Source organism: Notolepis coatsorum, assembly GCF_963971535.1.
Source record: "Notolepis coatsorum genome assembly, chromosome: 3".
NCBI classification, from domain to species: Eukaryota; Metazoa; Chordata; class Actinopteri; order Aulopiformes; family Paralepididae; genus Notolepis; species Notolepis coatsorum.
The window spans coordinates 111,530,138-111,536,137 of NC_140167.1; positions in this window are offsets into that span (position 1 = coordinate 111,530,138).

A 6,000-nucleotide genomic window follows, 5' to 3' on the forward strand; every position below is an offset into this window, starting at 1 on the left:
GAATGTGGCCCGAGACCGAGCAGACAGCCAGCGAGCAGCTGCTGGTGCTCTACGGGACGCAGAGCGCGACAGACAGCAAGCGCAACTAATAGAACAGCTGATCAGACGGACAACACCCTCTCCCTCCGCCAGAGGCTCCAGGAACTCGTCTAGACACACCTCCAGGGCGGCATCCCCTAGCCGAGTAAACAACCCTGAACTTGACCAACAGACGAGGTCTATACCCCCCACAGACCACCTCCCCCCACCGGTCCAAGCGAGACCTAGCAACCGGGAAGGAGCAGCATATCCTGTGGAGAGGCTAAACCAGAGACTACAAGCACTGGATGACCTAACTGAAGACGAAGAGGAAGAGGAGGAGAACCACGCCCGACGACAGCACAGTACTCTACCGGACCAGGAGGTCCGGTACAGCCCAGGCTATACTCCCGCGGAGCTGCGCTACAGACCCCCGACTCTATACCCGGGTGAGCACGACGCACGACCCGCACCGAGGAACAGCACCTGGACAAGCGGGCCATGGTACACTGCCGGTACCAGCCCATACCAAGGAGCGGGAGGAGACTCGCCTAGGAGGCCTCTCCCCCAACGCTCGCCGATGTATCCACAGTCAGCGTCATACATTGGCACACCTATGGTACCCGACTTCACCCAAGAGAACCGGGCCCAGTATACAGAACTCCGCATGTGTCTGGAGACCATGTTGGTGGATGTATTGGATGAACGCCACAAATACGCCATCCTACTGAAGCACTTAAAGGTACCCCGCGCACATAATATAGCGCTCGCCTACGCGACTTCCACCACCCCATACACAGCAGCGCTGGTAGCATTGGACCAGAGGTATGGGCGCATATGGGATTACGTGATCCAGGAGATCCGACACATCGACCGCTTACCCCCAGCAATAGACAATCGAGCACTGGACGACCTGTCCATCAGAGTGCAGTCCCTGGTAGGGATGTTGGGAGCGCAGAGAGAGAAGGGGAGGCATGAACTTTACGCCAACTCAAATGTGGAAAGGATCTTGGAGAAGCTGCCGCCCGCTCGACAGGAGCGTTTTAGGCGGCAGAGAGACCACCGAGACCCGAATGGCCCCGAACCGAACCTCCTCGATCTAGCGGACTTCCTGGCGAGAGAAGTCAGCAGCCTACGGCTAGATACATTCGGACGGAGCACCCCTGGCTCCAGAGAAGGAACCAGACGACTAAATGATGGAAGAAGATCGGTGACTGTGATGCACCAATCGGAGTCAGTACCGAGCAGCAGGAGCCACAGTACCCCCTCCAGAACGGAGAAGTGGAAGATAGTGTGCCCCTACTGTGAGAAAGAACACTGGCTAGCGCAATGTGACTCCTTCCCCAAGCTGAACGCGGAGGAAGCAAGTCAATGGATAAAGTCCAACAAGCGCTGCTTTCGCTGTGCGCGCTCACACATGGCAGCCGAATGCCGCTTAAAGAAAAGGTGCACCAAGTGCGATGGAGCCCATCTGGACATACTTCACGACAGTAACAGACGGCGCCCTTCACCCGCACCATCCAGCAGCAAAGCGAGCGTCATGTACATCGATCCCGCCAGCAGCAGTGGAGCCCGAGTACTCCTAAAAGTAGTGCGTGTGACACTAAGCTACCAGAATAAAGTCCTGGACACTTACGCCGTCCTCGATGACGGGTCAGAGAAGACCCTTCTGCTCGCCTCCGCTGCGGCCCAGCTAGGGCTGCGGGGAAGCGAAACCCAAATGACAATTCGGACAATAAGACGAGATTTGAAGACGATAAAGGGCGAGAATGTCTCATTCTCTATCGCAGCAAGCGGCCAGCCTGAGCGACGGTACCAGATTACAGACGCTTTCACCAGCCAAGAAATAGGACTGTCGCGGTACACATACCCCGTCGCCAAGCTGATGGAGAAATATGTACATCTGCGCAAGCTACCGATCCCGCTCATAGACAATGCTATGCCGACCCTGTTGATAGGCTCCGACCATGCAGACCTCATTGTCCCGATAGACCGGGTTCATACCGGACCCCGAGGCTGTCCTGCAGCAGTCGAGACCCGTTTGGGATGGACTCTCCAAGGCCCGCTCGCCAAATCTCTCAACCGAAGTACAGCCACTAGATGTCTCCACTCCCGAGTCACGGAGGGAGAAACCGCACTCCTGCAACACGTAGAGCGGCTATGGACCTTGGAACAAATGCCCTTTAAGAACGGAAAGAAAGACATTCGCTCTAAAGATGACATTTACGCCATTCACCTCCTCGAGACAGGGACCAAGAGAGTCCCGGTCAACGGCGTGTTGAGATACGCCACGCCACTCCTGCGGCGAGAAGGAATGCCTACTTTCCACGCCAAGACAGATGCCACAGAACGGTACCTGCTGAACACGGAGCGGCGCTTAGCCAAGAACCCCGCCCAAGAGAGTGTATACCGCGCTGAGATTGAGAAGCTCATCACAGCGGGACACGTCACAAAGATGGACATTAAAGAGGCTGACCAGACCACTGAATCGTGGTACGTGCCTCACCACAAGGTCCATCACAACGGTAAAGACCGCATAGTATTTAACTGCAGCTACCAGATCGGATCCCAAAATCTGAATAAAGAGTTACTGCCCGGTCCCACACTCGGCCCCTCCCTACTCGGCGTTCTACTCCGCTTCCGCCAGGAAAAGGTGGCCATCAGCGGGGACATTAAAGGAATGTTCCTGCAGGTGAGATTAGTAGAGGAGGACAAGCCCCTGTTACGGTTCCTATGGAGAGAGAAGCCAGGAGATGAGCACCCAGCCATCTACCAATGGGAAGTCCTCCCCTTCGGAACGACGTGCAGCCCCTGCTGTGCTACATTTGCACTACAGAAACATGTAGCAGAGGACCCAGCAGCGGACGAAGAGGTCCGACACAGCGTAAAGAACAGCTTCTACGTAGACAACTGTCTACAAAGCCTTTCAACCCAGGAAGAAGCCGAGGCTCTCCTGATTAAACTCCGCGCCTCATTGATCAAAGGCGGCTTTGATCTCAGGCAGTGGGCCAGCAGCGATCCGCAAGTACTGCGCAGCCTCTCCTCCGAGGACAAGGCAGCCAGCAGCGAGACCTGGATGGCTACAATCCCGGGAGAAGCCCAGGAGATGACCCTGGGATTGGTGTGGCGATTCAAAACAGATTTGCTTCACTACAGACACAAGCCCCTGACTACGGAGCAGGGAAGGCCGGCGGCGGCGCCGACCACCAGACGGAGTGTGTACACAACACTCGCCCGACAATATGACCCGCTAGGATGTATTCTACCGTACACCACCAGGGCAAAAATGATTGTACGAGCATTGTGGGACAAGGACCAGGGCTGGGACGACCCCATTCCCGCACACCTTGCATCCACCTGGAGAGAGTGGGAGATGGAGCTCCACTCACTCCCAGGCGTTAATATGCGCCGAAGCTACTTCCCACCCACGGTGAGGCCAGAGACATGTAAAATGGACTTACACGTCTTCAGTGACGCCTCAGAGGTCGCATACGGATCAGTAGCCTACTTGCGGGCCCAAGAAAGGGGGGGAGAGATCTACACAGCATTTGTCCTCGCCCGCTCGAGAATAGCCCCACGCAAGCAACAATCTATCCCACGCCTAGAGCTCTGCGCAGCCCTAGCCGGAGCGCACCTAGCCACGCTCATCCAACGTGAGCTCACCATACCGGTGTCTAGAACAATCCTGTGGTCAGATTCCACGACAGTACTCGCCTGGATCAAATCGGACTCATGCAAGTACAAAGTCTTCGTGGGAGTCAGAGTCACCGAGATTCAAGACTTAACCGAAGAGTTAACCGGAGAAACAGAGTGGCGCTACGTTGATACAAAACAGAACCCAGCTGACGTCATCACCCGGGGAATCCCCCTAGATGACCTCACCCGTCGCAATGTCTACAGTGACGGCCCAGCATTCCTAAAGCTCCCAGAAGGAGAGTGGCCCACGCCTATCCCGAGGGAAGCCAGTCAGGAGGAGGCTGAGAATAAGAAGCCTGTGTTCTGTGGATTGAGCACTGTTATCTCCGCAGACCCCAACACACTCCTGATGGGGCGGCTAGATCCTGCATTACCCCAGACAATGTACCGGCCTGAAGAAGCGAACGGCCGACGAATGTGGAGGTACAGCCAAGTATTAGCCGACAAGTTTTGGAGCAGTTTCCTACTGCACTACCTACCGTCTCTACAGACCCGCCAGAAGTGGGTAAAGGAGAGAGACAATTTGACAGAAGGAACAGTCGTCATGATTATTGATCAATCACTGCCCAGAGCTATGTGGCCGGCCGGCCGCGTAAGCAAAGTGATCACCGGTGCCGACGGCAAGGTCCGAGCAGCTGAAGTGCTCGTCCAGGGTCGCACTTACACCCGTCCCGTGGCGAGGCTCATAGAACTGCCCCGACTCCCAGACACAATCGATGATGACCATGACCCTATAACCCTATGACTTTGTGAAGTTGACTGACCCCTACAGCAAACCCTTATGTGTAAATAGACAACGCGATTAATCTGTCTCTGTTTAACTGATTAGGTCTGGGACCAATCAGGGGGTGGCTGTTGTGAAGGGCCAGATTAAACCGAATATATATATTTATTTATAGATATATATTTAATTGTATTTGTATATTCTCTAATATTCCCTGATATCCCTTGTATATTCCTTGTACAATATGCATTGAATATCCATTCTAGCCTACTGAACATCCCATAATAGTCTCCATTCTACTATTGGTCGAGACCTTGGTGCCAGGCTGCCATACCTCCCAGACCCAGTTCAAACGTACTGCTCAACATGTACGAACAAGTCCTAGTTCCGCGTAGGAATCTGGCTACCGCACCACTAATGGGACTATTTGTTCATAGTGCGTATATATACTGCGCTACTAAAGTAGGACTTCCTTTTCAGTCCAGTTTCTTACCCTCCAATAGAGTCACAGACGTAAAGCCTCCCCGCGACGCCACGTGTGGGAGTAAGGCCAAGTTCGGCTTACCATCGGTATTGAGACATCGTGTATATTAATATTTGAATAGTCATATTTGGCACTATATCGTCGAGTTGGACGTAGTCTATTAAGCTAATAATAGTCTGTTAATATATAGTGCTTCGTACGGTGAGAATACTACCGTAGTCAGTACCCCATCGTTTCGGGCAGAGAACTGGCTGCTTATCCAGGGTGGTTGACCCCACGTGAAGCTGCACCCGAGGAGCCCCAGAGCCGACGAGCGAGTGGACCTGTATACCGGATTATTCTACCGACGACAGCCCGCCTTCCCAGGCACGGATTATGCTTTGTATACGTTGATTATTCCATGGATAAAGACCCCCGACACTGCCGTGTGTTGGAACCCCCCCCCCTGGAGAGGACGCAAGGTGAGGAGACGCTCTGCAAGATGAGGTCGCTTCACGTCTCTCCTCCGTGGACCGGAGGACGCCGGCCCACAAAGAGTCCATCTGCTTTCATCTGTGGTCCAAGGATCGCCGGCGCATTGAACGGCACTACAGTGGGTTCACCTGGGATACCCTTGGCCGGATGAGGCAGCCGGATTCTACCCCCCCCCCCCCTTCCTACTCCTGTCGGCTTACAAGCGACCGGATTAACCCCCCCTAGTGTATCCAGTATATAATCATTAAAGTATCATTGCTGTTATTCCTTAAACTATTCCAGGTTGTATATGTACCACCTGCGCCTTCAGAGATTGGACATTCTCTATTGATATACCGACGAATACTCTTGCCATAAAAGTGCATACTAATTCCCATTCATAAATGTGATTGATTTGATTAAGTGCTTGCTCTACACACCATCGCTGTGTAGAAATAAAGACCTATTTCTAATTCGTACATTTGTGTTGGATCCGTTTCATCTACGTGACAGTGTTCATCATAATATATTTATGCCGTGTACTGGGTGGCCGAATATTAAGTACAAAGGTAGTGGTAGTAAGTATCATATCTAGTAATACAGTCAGGGAATTGTACCCCTCAGT